Here is a 14,518-nt window from a genome sequence, read left to right on the forward strand (position 1 = left end):
CAGACCTTGAAGTGCAGGTTCATAGTTCCTTGAAAGTGGAGTCGCAGGTAGATAGGATAGTGAAGCAGGCATTTGGTACTTTCCTTTATTGGTCAGCGTATTGAATATAGGAGTTGGGAGGTCGTGTTGCAGCTGTACAGGACATTGGTTAGGTCACTTTTGGAACATTGCATGCAATTCTGCTCTCCATACTATAGGAAGGATGTTGTGAAACTTGATAGGATTCAGAAAAAATTTACAAGAATGTTGCCAGGGTTGGAGAGTTTGAGCTACAGGGAGAGGCTGAATAGGCTGGGGCTGTTTTCCCTGGAGCATTAGAGGCTGAGGAGTAACCTTATAGAGGTTCGTAAAATCATGAGGGGTATGGTGGAAACTAGTACAACTACAGCATTTAAAAGGCATCTTGATGGGTATATGAATAGGAAGGGTTTAGGGGGATATGGGCCAAATGCTGGCAAAGGGAACTAGAGTAGCTTAGGATATCTGGTCGGCATGGACGAGTTGGACTGAAGGGTCTGTTTCTGTGCTGTATGTCTCGATGACTCTAAATCAAGCAGATAGCCACTTCAAAAGCTTCTTCCTGCCTTGAGTGCATATTGATGGTTCATCAGTTCATATGGACCAGTTAAATTTGAAACATTATTACCTATGAAGCATAGAGGTAAAGATTATAATAATAATATTTAAGCTCAAAATACCAGGCCAAAATTATGGGTATGGATGTTTATTTTGGCAGGGCAGTGATGTTTGCCATAGTGTGACCAGTGTACGTAAAATTGTCTGTAGCAAAGAAAGAAGAGAACAACAAGTCATGGCCCCCTACCTTTTGTCAGCAGCTACATGAGCCTGTGCTTTTAAAGCTTCAATACCAAAATACCCCTGACAGTGCAGCAAGAGAATTGACAATCATCAAATCCCTTTAAGTTGCCATGCTGGTGGAATGCATGAACTGGTCCAATGCCTACAGCTGCCTCTATACATTCACTTCCAAGGTACAACGCCAATGAAAGAAATGAAAGGAGACATGCAAGTATATTGCAGAGAGGATGCTTATAGACACATCGGGACCATAAGACATAGGAGTGGAAGTAAGTCATTCAGCCCACCGAGTCCACTCCGCCATTCAATCATGGCTGATGGGCATTTCAACGCCAATTACCTGCACTCTCCCCATATTAAGAATGTATCAATCATTGTCTTTAATGTCCCAACCTCCATTGCACTCCATGGGAATGAATTCCACAGGCCCTCCACTCTTTGGCACCACTCAAGGACAGAATGTATTTGTTTAGAACTAAAAAAAAAATAGATTTCCCAGTACATTTGGGGAACAGGAAAGCAAGGAACAATCAGACTAAGAATAATTAACAGTGGGAGGGCAGCTTTTATAGGATGAAAACAAATCCGGCCCAGATAAATTGGCATCAAAGACTGTCGGGCAAACTGTAACCTATCAAAGAAGCTGCTTTTAAAGACAAGATAATTTGGATAACATCAAAGTACATTGCCATGATGAGGAAAAGATAGAGATTAAGATGAAACAGAAAGTTTATTTACAACAGACGTCAGGTGGATAATTGAAATTCAGGCTCAATATAGAAGGTTTAGAGGGGCATTGTAAAGAGAAGCAAAAAGAGAACATGAGAAGAGTCAGGCAGCAAATACAAAGGAAATCCAAAAAAAACTTACATTGACATATTAAAAGGAGCAGTGGGTCATCTCAGTTAATAATCCAGGGTTTATACATGAAGGTAGAAGCATATCTTAGGCATGAATAATAAGTACTTAACATATATATATATATATATATATATACCAAGATGGCCCTTGAGTTATAAAGAGAAAAATAAGACACTCAACGTGTTAAAATTTGATAAGAGGGAGTAGTCAGAAAGGTTGTTCGTACTTAAGGTTCATAGGTCACCAGGATTTGATGAAATACATCCAAGGTAACGGAGGGAAGATGAAAATTCTTAAGGCATTGACTCTAATTTCTGATTTTCCCATTATACAGGAATGGTACCGGAGAATTGCAAATGTTACACTTTATTCAAGGGAATCTAATCTAATTTAATCATTATCAGATTAATGTTAATAGCCTAATAATCAATCACTCATCAAGGATTGATCAACTCCATGGGTTAGTTTATTTAAAACAACAGAACAGATTTAAAGTTACAAAGGAGAAACTCAACATTGTATACACACAGCACCTGGAATTCTTAAAGTTGGACTCTTAAAGGGAAGGATAAATTCAGCAATGACAGGTCAGTCAGAATTTGTGGAGAAATTAATGATCACTTGGGCAAATATGAATAAATTAAAATATTCATGTTGGATTTCCTTAAGGGCAAATCATGTTTAACTAACTTGCTTGATTTTTTTAATGAGGTCACAGAGACAGTAGATGAAGATAATGCCGTTGACACGGACTTCCGAAAAGCATTTGATAAAATGCTGCACTACACACTGTTGAGTACATGGACTAGAAGGGACAGTAATGACATGAAATGGATTGTGACAGGCAATAGGGAATAGTGAACAGATTTTTCTTGACTAAAGGAAGATTTATCGTGGTGTCCGTTAGGGTAGCCATGAGGACCCTTTACAAACAGAATAATCCTAAAAGGGATTTGGAACAGAAGGATCTGGGGAATATATGTGCACAAACCATTGGAGTTTACAGGGAGGCCGAGAGCAATTGATCAATTTTGTATGGTCCTGGATTTTATAAATAGGATCATAAAGTTCAAAAGCAAGGAAGTTACAGTAAACCTGTCAAAATCCGCATCAACAAAAGTATTGTACCCAACTTTGTGTGACATACTTTATGAAAGATATGGAGGCTTTGAAACTGTTTCAAAAAAGATTCCCACACTTATTTTCTCTCCTCAAACTTCCTTCCTGTTCTCTTCATCCCCTCAATCCTCTATCTGTCCTTCCCCATCCCTCCTTTCCTTCCTCTTTGCTCACCTCCTTCCCCCTCTCTCCTCCTCTTGCAACCATTCCCTTTCAGACCTTTTTCTGCTTCCCAGAAACCTGACCTAGATAGAGAAACAACTCCATCACAGTCCTCTGCCCCACCCACTTCTGCTTCCAACCTCTTTCCCTCCCACCTCCACTTCCCCTCACGCCATCACTCTCCCCTCTCCGCCACCCAACCCACTTTCCTGCCCATACCCATCCACCATCCCTCTCCCATACATACCACCCCTCCCCCACATACTCCTGCCTCCCTCCCACCTCTCCCCCATAAAAACCAACCGTCACTCATCCTGTTTCTACCACTCTCCCCACAAACTCTCCATCTCTTCACAGTCACAAAATGTCTCCCATTTCCTCAGCTCTTCCCCAAATCATATCCTCTCCCCCACTGTCACATCTCATCCCTCCACACACTGTTTTCATTACCTTTATCATCCACCCTTTCTTCACCTTCTTCCTCAAGCCCCAACAACCAACTCTATCCTCAACTCATTACCTCCTTCCACACACCATCCCACAGCTCCATCCCCTGTCCTAACACACCACCTTTTTCCTTCTCCATCTCTCCCCTTCCACTCCCTCACCCGTTCTCCCCCTTCTGATCACTTCACCCCATTCACTCATTCTTTTCACTCCCACCTCTCTCTATTACATCTCCATCACCCTCTCCTTTCTCACCCCTCTCTCGCCTCCACAATCCTTTCCACCTCCCAAGCCTTGTCATCTCTAAACAATACCCACTTCCTCCGCCATGATCCTACTAACCTCTTCACCTCCGCTATGCACTCCTCCTCCCCATATACTCCTTCTCCACACTCTTTCACCTCCACACACAACCTCTTCCACTCCTATGTACGGTCCTTCCCCAACCCGCTTCCGTGATCGTCCTCCATTTCCCTCTATCCTTTTTCCCCCACCCTCAAACCCAACCACCCCTTCTCCTTAATCGTGCTCTGCCGTCCCTTCTTCCCCCTCCTGTACTACCTACTCCACCCCTCCCTACCTTACCTTCCATCCCTCCCCATCCTTACCTAACCACTCCTTCCAATAGTCTGCAATTCCTCAGCTCTTCTGAATCTACCTCACCCACTCCTGCCCCTCTTTCACCATCCCTACTCTCCATCCCTCTCCCATCTTCTCCCTGAACAACATTCCCCCCATTCCATTTCTCTGCATTACCTCTCCATGCACTTCACCTCCACCATCCGCACACCTTCCACTCCTCCTCCTCCATCCCCCTCCCCCACCCCTTCCCCTCCTCCTCCATCCCCCTCCCCCAACCCTTCCCCTCCTCCATCCCCCTCCCCCACCCCTTCCCCTCCTCCTCCTCCTCCTCCTCCATCCCCCTCCCCCACCCCTTCCCCTCCTCCTCCTCCATCCCCCTCCCCTTCCCCTCCTCCTCCTCCTCCTCCTCCTCCTCCATCCCCCTCCCCCACCCCTTCCCCTCCTCCCCCTCCTCCCCCTCCTCCATCCCCCTCCCCCACCCCTTCCCCTCCTCCATCCCCCTCCCCCACCCCTTCCCCTCCTCCATCCCCCTCCCCCACCCCTTCCCCTCCTCCATCCCCCTCCCCCACCCCTTCCCCTCCTCCTCCTCCTCCATCCCCCTCCCCCACCCCTTCCCTCCTCCTCCATCCCCCATCCCCTACCCCTTCCCCTCCTCCTCCATCCCCCATCCCTTCCCCTCCTCCTCCTCCATCCCTTCCCTTCCTCCTCCTCCTCCTCCATCCCCCATCCCCTACCCCTCCTCCTCCTCCATCCCCCATCCCCTACCCCTCCTCCTCCTCCTCCATCCCCCATCCCCCACCCCTTCCCCTCCTCCTCCATCCCCATCCCCACCCCTTCCCCTCCTCCTCCCCCATCCCCCATCCCCACCCCTTCCCCTCCTCCTCCCCCATCCCCCATCCCCACCCCTTCCCCTCCTCCTCCCCCATCCCCCATCCCCACCCCTTCCCCTCCTCCTCCCCATCCCCCACCCTTCCCCTCCTCCTCCCCCATCCCCCACCCCTTCCCCTCCTCCTCCCCCATCCCCCACCCCTTCCCCTCCTCCTCCCCCATCCCCCACCCCTTCCCCTCCTCCTCCCCCATCCCCCACCCCTTCCCCTCCTCCTCCCCATCCCCCACCCCTTCCCCTCCTCCTCCCCCATCCCCCACCCCTTCCCCTCCTCCTCCCCCATCCCCCATCCCTTCCCCTCCTCCTCCCCCATCCCCCATCCCTTCCCCTCCTCCTCCCCCATCCCCCATCCCTTCCCCTCCTCCTCCCCCATCCCCCACCCCTTCCCCTCCTCCTCCCCATCCCCCATCCCTTCCCCTCCTCCTCCCCCATCCCCCCATCCCCCACCCCTTCCCCTCCTCCTCCCCCATCCCTTCCCCTCCTCCTCCCCCATCCCCCATCCCTTCCCCTCCTCCTCCCCATCCCCCCATCCCCCACCCCTTCCCCTCCCCCATCCCCCATCCCCCACCCCTTCCCCTCCTCATCCCCCACCCCTTCCCCTCCTCCTCCTCCCCCACCCCTTCCCCTCCTCCTCCTCCATCCCCCATCCCTTCCCCTCCTCCTCCTCCTCCATCCCCCATCCCTTCCCCTCCTCCTCCTCCTCCATCCCCCATCCCCCACCCCTTCCCCTCCTCCTCCTCCTCCATCCCCCATCCCCCACCCCTTCCCCTCCTCCTCCATCCCCATCCCCACCCCTTCCCCTCCTCCTCCCCCATCCCCCATCCCCACCCCTTCCCCTCCTCCTCCCCCATCCCCACCTCCTCCCCCATCCCCCATCCCCACCCCTTCCCCTCCTCCTCCCCCATCCCCCACCCCTTCCCCACCTCCTCCCCCATCCCCCACCCCTTCCCCTCCTCCTCCCCATCCCTTCCCCTCCTCCTCCCCATCCCTTCCCCTCCTCCTCCCCCATCCCCCACCCCTTCCCCTCCTCCTCCCCCATCCCCCACCCCTTCCCCCACCCCTTCCCCTCCTCCTCCCCCATCCCCCATCCCTTCCCCTCCTCCTCCCCCATCCCCCATCCCTTCCCCTCCTCCTCCCCATCCCCCATCCCTTCCCCTCCTCCTCCTCCATCCCCCTCCCCCAACCCTTCCCCTCCTCCATCCCCCTCCCCCACCCCTTCCCCTCCTCCTCCATCCCCCTCCCCCACCCCTTCCCCTCCTCCTCCATCCCCCTCCCCCAACCCTTCCCCTCCTCCTCCATCCCCCTCCCCCAACCCTTCCCCTCCTCCATCCCCCTCCCCCACCCCTTCCCCTCCTCCTCCTCCTCCATCCCCCTCCCCCAACCCTTCCCCTCCTCCATCCCCCTCCCCCACCCCTTCCCCTCCTCCTCCTCCTCCTCCTCCATCCCCCTCCCCCACCCCTTCCCCTCCTCCTCCTCCATCCCCTCCTCCTCCTCCACCATCCCCCTCCCCCACCCCTTCCCCTCCTCCATCCCCCTCCCCCACCCCTTCCCCTCCTCCATCCCCCTCCCCCACCCCTTCCCCTCCTCCATCCCCCTCCCCCACCCCTTCCCCTCCTCCATCCCCCTCCCCCACCCCTTCCCCTCCTCCATCCCCCTCCCCCACCCCTTCCCCTCCTCCATCCCCCTCCCCCACCCCTTCCCCTCCTCCATCCCCCTCCCCCACCCCTTCCCCTCCTCCATCCCCCTCCCCCACCCCTTCCCCTCCTCCATCCCCCTCCCCCACCCCTTCCCCTCCTCCTCCTCCTCCTCCTCCATCCCCCTCCCCCACCCCTTCCCCTCCTCCTCCATCCCCCATCCCCTACCCCTTCCCCTCCTCCTCCATCCCCCACCCCTCCTCCTCCATCCCCCACCCCTCCTCCTCCATCCCCCACCCCTCCTCCTCCATCCTTTCCCCTCCTCCTCCTCCTCCATCCCCCATCCCCTACCCCTCCTCCTCCTCCAATCCCCATCCCCTCCTCCTCCCCCATCCGACCCATCCCCACCCCTTCCCCTCCTCCTCCCCCATCCCCCACCCCTTCCCCTCCTCCTCCCCCATCCCCCACCCCTTCCCCTCCTCCTCCCCCATCCCCCACCCCTTCCCCTCCTCCTCCTCCCCCATCCCCCACCCCTTCCCCTCCTCCTCCCCCATCCGACCCATCCCCCACCCCTTCCCCTCCTCCTCCCCCATCCCCCACCCCTTCCCCTCCTCCTCCCCCATCCCCCACCCCTTCCCCTCCTCCTCCCCCATCCCCCACCCCTTCCCCTCCTCCTCCCCCATCCCCCACCCCTTCCCCTCCTCCTCCCCCATCCCCCACCCCTTCCCCTCCTCCTCCTCCCCCATCCCCCACCCCTTCCCCTCCTCCTCCCCCATCCGACCCATCCCCCACCCCTTCCCCTCCTCCTCCCCCATCCGACCCATCCCCCACCCCTTCCCCTCCTCCTCCCCCATCCCCCACCCCTTCCCCTCCTCCTCCCCCATCCCCCACCCCTTCCCCTCCTCCTCCTCCCCCATCCCCCACCCCTTCCCCTCCTCCTCCCCCATCCCCCACCCCTTCCCCTCCTCCTCCCCCATCCCCCACCCCTTCCCCTCCTCCACCTCCCCCATCCCCCACCCCTTCCCCTCCTCCACCTTCCCCATCCCCACCCCTTCCCCTCCTCCTCCTCCCCCATCCCCCACCCCTTCCCCTCCTCCTCCCCCATCCGACCCATCCCCCACCCCTTCCCCTCCTCCTCCCCCATCCCCCACCCCTTCCCCTCCTCCTCCCCCATCCGACCCATCCCCCACCCCTTCCCCTCCTCCTCCCCCATCCCCCACCCCTTCCCCTCCTCCTCCCCCATCCCCCACCCCTTCCCCTCCTCCTCCCCCATCCCCCACCCCTTCCCCTCCTCCTCCCCCATCCCCCACCCCTTCCCCTCCTCCTCCCTCCCCCATCCCCCACCCCTTCCCCTCCTCCTCCCCCATCCGACCCATCCCCCACCCCTTCCCCTCCTCCTCCCCCATCCGACCCATCCCCCACCCCTTCCCCTCCTCCTCCCCCATCCCCCACCCCTTCCCCTCCTCCTCCCCCATCCCCCACCCCTTCCCCTCCTCCTCCCCCATCCCCCACCCCTTCCCCTCCTCCTCCCCCATCCCCCACCCCTTCCCCTCCTCCTCCCCCATCCCCCACCCCTTCCCCTCCTCCACCTCCCCCATCCCCCACCCCTTCCCCTCCTCCTCCTCCCCCATCCCCCACCCCTTCCCCTCCTCCTCCTCCCCCATCCCCCACCCCTTCCCCTCCTCCTCCTCCCCCATCCCCCACCCCTTCCCCTCCTCCTCCTCCCCCATCCCCCACCCCTTCCCCTCCTCCCTCCTCCCCCATCCCCCACCCCTTCCCTCCTCCCCCATCCCCCACCCCTTCCCCTCCTCCTCCTCCCCCATCCCCCACCCCTTCCCCTCCTCCTCCTCCCCCATTCCCCCACCCCTTCCCCTCCTCCTCCTCCCCCATCCCCCACCCCTTCCCCCCTCCTCCTCCCCCATTCCCCCACCCCTTCCCCTCCTCCTCCTCCCCATCCCCCATCCCTTCCCCTCCTCCTCCTCCCCCATCCCCCCCATCCCTTCCCCTCCTCCTCCCCCCATTCCCCCACCCCTTCCCCTCCTCCTCCCCATTCCCCCATCCCTTCCCCTCCTCCTCCCCCATTCCCCCATCCCTTCCCCTCCTCCTCCCCCCCATTCCCCCATCCCTTCCCCTCCTCCTCCCCCATTCCCCCATCCCTTCCCCTCCTCCTCCCCCATTCCCCCATCCCTTCCCCTCCTCCTCCCCCATTCCCCCATCCCCCCATTCCCCCATCCCTTCCCCTCCTCCTCCCCCATTCCCCCATCCCTTCCCCTCCTCCTCCCCCATTCCCCCATCCCTTCCCCTCCTCCTCCCCATTCCCCATCCCTTCCCCTCCTCCTCCCCCATTCCCCCATCCCTTCCCCTCCTCCTCCCCCATTCCCCCATCCCTTCCCCTCCTCCTCCCCCATTCCCCCATCCCTTCCCCTCCTCCTCCCCCATTCCCCCATCCCTTCCCCTCCTCCTCCCCCATTCCCCCATCCCTTCCCCTCCTCCTCCCCCATTCCCCCATCCCTTCCCCTCCTCCTCCCCCATTCCCCCATCCCTTCCCCTCCTCCTCCCCCATTCCCCCATCCCTTCCCCTCCTCCTCCCCCATTCCCCATCCCTTCCCCTCCTCCTCCCCCATTCCCCCATCCCTTCCCCTCCTCCTCCCCCATTCCCCCATCCCTTCCCCTCCTCCTCCCCCATTCCCCCATCCCTTCCCCTCCTCCTCCCCCATCCCCATCCCCCACCCCTTCCCCTCCTCCTCCCCCATCCCCCATCCCTTCCCCTCCTCCTCCCCCATCCCCCATCCCCCACCCCTTCCCCTCCTCCTCCCCCATTCCCCTATCCCTTCCCCTCCTCCTCCCCCATCCCCCACCCCTTCCCCTCCTCCTCCTCCATCCCCATCCCCCACCCCGTCCCCTCCTCCTCCCCCATCCCCCACCTCTTCCCCTCCTCCTCCCCTCCTCCTCCTCCCCTCCTCCTCCTCCTCCTCCATCCCCTCCTCCTCAATCCCCATCCCCATTCCCATCCCCACCCCATCCCCTCCATCCCCATCCCGTCCGCTCCTCCTCCTCCATCCCCATCCCCCACCCCGTCCCGTCCCCTCCTCCTCCTCCTCCATCCCCATCCCCCACCCCGTCCCCTCCTCCTCCTCCTCCTCCTCCTCCTCCATCCCCATCCCCACCCCGTCCCCTCCTCCTCCTCCTCCTCCATCCCCATCCCCCACCCCGTCCCCTCCTCCTCCTCCTCCTCCATCCCCATCCCCCACCCCGTCCCCTCCTCCTCCTCCTCCTCCATCCCCATCCCCCACCCCGTCCCCTCCTCCTCCTCCTCCTCCTCCTCCTCCTCCTCCATCCCCATCCCCCACCCCGTCCCCTCCTCCTCCTCCTCCTCCATCCCCATCCCCCACCCCGTCCCCTCCTCCTCCTCCTCCTCCATCCCCATCCCCCACCCCGTCCCCTCCTCCTCCTCCTCCATCCCCATCCCCCACCCCGTCCCCTCCTCCTCCTCCTCCATCCCCATCCCCCACCCCGTCCCCTCCTCCTCCTCCATCGCCATCCCCCACACCGTCCCCTCCTCCTCCTCCACCTCCTCCATCCCCATCCCCCACCCCGTCCCCTCCTCCTCCTCCATCCCCATCCCCCACCCCGTCCCCTCCTCCTCCTCCTCCATCCCCATCCCCCACCCCGTCCCCTCCTCCTCCTCCCCCATCCCCACCCCGTCCCCTCCTCCTCCTCCTCCTCCTCCATCCCCATCCCCCACCCCGTCCCCTCCTCCTCCTCCTCCTCCTCCTCCATCCCCATCCCCATCCCGTCCCCTCCTCCTCCTCCATCCCCATCCCCCACCCCGTCCCCTCCTCCTCCTCCATCCCCATCCCCCACCCCGTCCCCTCCTCCTCCTCCTCCTCCATCCCCATCCCCCACCCCGTCCCCTCCTCCTCCTCCTCCTCCATCCCCATCCCCACCCCGTCCCCTCCTCCTCCTCCTCCTCCATCCCCATCCCCCACCCTGTCCCCTCCTCCTCCTCCTCCTCCATCCCCATCCCCCACCCCGTCCCCTCCTCCTCCTCCTCCTCCATCCCCATCCCCCACCCCGTCCCCTCCTCCTCCTCCATCCCCATCCCCCACCCCGTCCCCTCCTCCTCCTCCTCCTCCATCCCCATCCCCCACCCCGTCCCCTCCTCCTCCTCCTCCTCCTCCTCCTCCTCCATCCCCATCCCCCACCCCGTCCCCTCCTCCTCCTCCACCTCCATCCCCATCCCGTCCCCTCCTCCTCCTCCTCCTCATCCCCATCCCCCACCCCGTCCCCTCCTCCTCCTCCTCCTCCATCCCCATCCCCACCCCGTCCCCTCCTCCTCCTCCACCTCCATCCCCATCCCCCACCCCGTCCCCTCCTCCTCCTCCTCCTCCATCCCCATCCCCCACCCCGTCCCCTCCTCCTCCTCCTCCTCCATCCCCATCCCCCACCCCGTCCCCTCCTCCTCCTCCTCCTCCATCCCCATCCCCCACCCCGTCCCTCCTCCTCCTCCTCCTCCATCCCCATCCCCCACCCCGTCCCCTCCTCCTCCTCCTCCTCCATCCCCATCCCCACCCCGTCCCTCCTCCTCCTCCATCCCCATCCCCCACCCCGTCCCCTCCTCTTCCTCCTCCTCCATCCCCATCCCCCACCCCGTCCCCTCCTCCTCCTCCTCCATCCCCATCCCGTCCCCTCCTCCTCCTCCTCCCCATCCCCCACCCCGTCCCCTCCTCCTCCTCCTCCTCCATCCCCATCCCCACCCCGTCCCCTCCTCCTCCTCCTCCTCCATCCCCATCCCCCACCCCGTCCCCTCCTCCTCCTCCATCCCCATCCCCCACCCCGTCCCCGCCTCCTCCTCCTCCTCCATCCCCATCCCCCACCCCGTCCCCTCCTCCTCCTCCATCCCCATTCCCCACCCCGTCCCCTCCTCCTCCTCCATCCCCCACCCCGTCCCCTCCTCCTCCTCCTCCATCCCCATCCCCCACCCCGTCCCCTCCTCCTACTCCATCCCCATCCCCCACCCCGTCCCCTCCTCCTCCTCCTCCTCCTCCCCCATCCCCCACCCCGTCCCCTCCTCCTCCTCCTCCTCCATCCCCATCCCCCACCCCGTCCCCTCCTCCTCCTCCATCCCCATCCCCCACCCCGTCCCCTCCTCCTCCTCCATCCCCATCCCCCACCCCGTCCCCTCCTCCTCCTCCATCCCCATCCCCCACCCCGTCCCCTCCTCCTCCTCCATCCCCATCCCCCACCCCGTCCCCTCCTCCTCCTCCATCCCCATCCCCCACCCCGTCCACTCCTCCTCCTCCTCCATCCCCATCCCCCACCCCGTCCCCTCCTCCTCCTCCTCCATCTCCATCCCCCACCCCGTCCCCTCCTCCTCCTCCTCCATCCCCATCCCCCACCCCGTCCCCTCCTCCTCCTCCTCCAACCCCATCCCCCACCCCGTCCCCTCCTCCTCCTCCTCCATCCCCATCCCCCACCCCGTCCCCTCCTCCTCCTCCTCCATCCCCATCCCCCACCCCGTCCCCTCCTCCTCCTCCTCCTCGATCCCCCACCCCGTCCCCTCCTCCTCCTCCTCCTCCTCCTCCTCCATCCCCATCCCGTCCCCTCCTCCTCCTCCTCCCCCATCCCCACCCCGTCCCCTCCTCCTCCTCCTCCCCCATCCCCCACCCCGTCCCCTCCTCCTCCTCCTCCTCCTCCTCCATCCCCATCCCCCACCCCGTCCCCTCCTCCTCCTCCATCCCCATCCCCCACCCCGTCCCCTCCTCCTCCTCCATCCCCATTCCCCACCCCGTCCCCTCCTCCTCCTCCATCCCCCACCCCGTCCCCTCCTCCTCCTCCTCCATCCCCATCCCCCACCCCGTCCCCTCCTCCTACTCCATCCCCATCCCCCACCCCGTCCCCTCCTCCTCCTCCTCCTCCTCCCCCATCCCCCACCCCGTCCCCTCCTCCTCCTCCTCCTCCTCCTCCATCCCCATCCCCCACCCCGTCCCCTCCTCCTCCTCCATCCCCATCCCCCACCCCGTCCCCTCCTCCTCCTCCATCCCCATCCCCCACCCCGTCCCCTCCTCCTCCTCCATCCCCATCCCCCACCCCGTCCCCTCCTCCTCCTCCATCCCCATCCCCCACCCCGTCCCCTCCTCCTCCTCCATCCCCATCCCCCACCCCGTCCACTCCTCCTCCTCCTCCATCCCCATCCCCCACCCCGTCCCCTCCTCCTCCTCCTCCATCCCCATCCCCACCCCGTCCCCTCCTCCTCCTCCTCCATCCCCATCCCCCACCCCGTCCCCTCCTCCTCCTCCTCCATCCCCATCCCCCACCCCGTCCCCTCCTCCTCCTCCTCCATCCCCATCCCCCACCCCGTCCCCTCCTCCTCCTCCTCCTCGATCCCCCACCCCGTCCCCTCCTCCTCCTCCTCCTCCTCCTCCATCCCCATCCCGTCCCCTCCTCCTCCTCCTCCCCATCCCCACCCGTCCCTCCTCCTCCTCGATCCCCCACCCCGTCCCCTCCTCCTCCTCCTCCTCCTCCTCCTCCATCCCCATCCCGTCCCCTCCTCCTCCTCCTCCCCCATCCCCCACCCCGTCCCCTCCTCCTCCTCCTCCTCCTCCTCCATCCCCATCCCCCACCCCGTCCCCTCCTCCTCCTCCATCCCCATCCCCCACCCCGTCCCCTCCTCCTCCTCCATCCCCATTCCCCACCCCGTCCCCTCCTCCTCCTCCATCCCCCACCCCGTCCCCTCCTCCTCCTCCTCCATCCCCATCCCCCACCCCGTCCCCTCCTCCTACTCCATCCCCATCCCCCACCCCGTCCCCTCCTCCTCCTCCTCCTCCTCCCCATCCCCCACCCCGTCCCCTCCTCCTCCTCCTCCTCCTCCTCCTCCTCCATCCCCATCCCCCACCCCGTCCCCTCCTCCTCCTCCATCCCCATCCCCCACCCCGTCCCCTCCTCCTCCTCCATCCCCATCCCCCACCCCGTCCCCTCCTCCTCCTCCATCCCCATCCCCCACCCCGTCCACTCCTCCTCCTCCTCCATCCCCATCCCCCACCCCGTCCCCTCCTCCTCCTCCATCCCCATCCCCCACCCCGTCCCCTCCTCCTCCTCCTCCATCCCCATCCCCCACCCCGTCCCCTCCTCCTCCTCCTCCATCCCCATCCCCCACCCCGTCCCCTCCTCCTCCTCCTCCATCCCCATCCCCCACCCCGTCCCCTCCTCCTCCTCCTCCATCCCCATCCCCCACCCCGTCCCCTCCTCCTCCTCCTCCATCCCCATCCCCCACCCCGTCCCCTCCTCCTCCTCCTCCTCGATCCCCCACCCCGTCCCCTCCTCCTCCTCCTCCTCCTCCTCCTCCTCCTCCATCCCCATCCCGTCCCCTCCTCCTCCTCCTCCTCCCCCATCCCCCACCCCGTCCCCTCCTCCTCCTCCTCCTCCTCCATCCCCATCCCCCACCCCGTCCCCTCCTCCTCCTCCATCCCCATCCCCCACCCCGTCCCCTCCTCCTCCTCCATCCCCATCCCCCACCCCGTCCCCTCCTCCTCCTCCATCCCCATCCCCCACCCCGTCCCCTCCTCCTCCTCCATCCCCATCCCCCACCCCGTCCCCTCCTCCTCCTCCATCCCCATCCCCCACCCCGTCCCCTCCTCCTCCTCCTCCATCCCCATCCCCCACCCCGTCCCCTCCTCCTCCTCCTCCATCCCCATCCCCCACCCCGTCCCCTCCTCCTCCTCCTCCATCCCCATCCCCCACCCCGTCCCCTCCTCCTCCTCCTCCATCCCCATCCCCCACCCCGTCCCCTCCTCCTCCTCCTCCATCCCCATCCCCCACCCCGTCCCCTCCTCCTCCTCTCATCCCCATCCCCCCACCCCGTCCCCTCCTCCTCCTCCATCCCCATCCCCCACCCCGTCCCCTCCTCCTCCTCCTCCATCCCCATCCCCCACCCCGTCCCCTCCTCCTCCTCCTCCATCCCATCCCCCACCCGTCCCCTCCTCCTCCTCCTCCATCCCCATCCCCCACC

Source organism: Chiloscyllium plagiosum, unplaced genomic scaffold, assembly GCF_037043375.1.
Source record: "Chiloscyllium plagiosum isolate Xiang-an unplaced genomic scaffold, Cpla_swu_hap1 HiC_scaffold_10, whole genome shotgun sequence".
NCBI lineage: Eukaryota > Metazoa > Chordata > Chondrichthyes > Orectolobiformes > Hemiscylliidae > Chiloscyllium > Chiloscyllium plagiosum.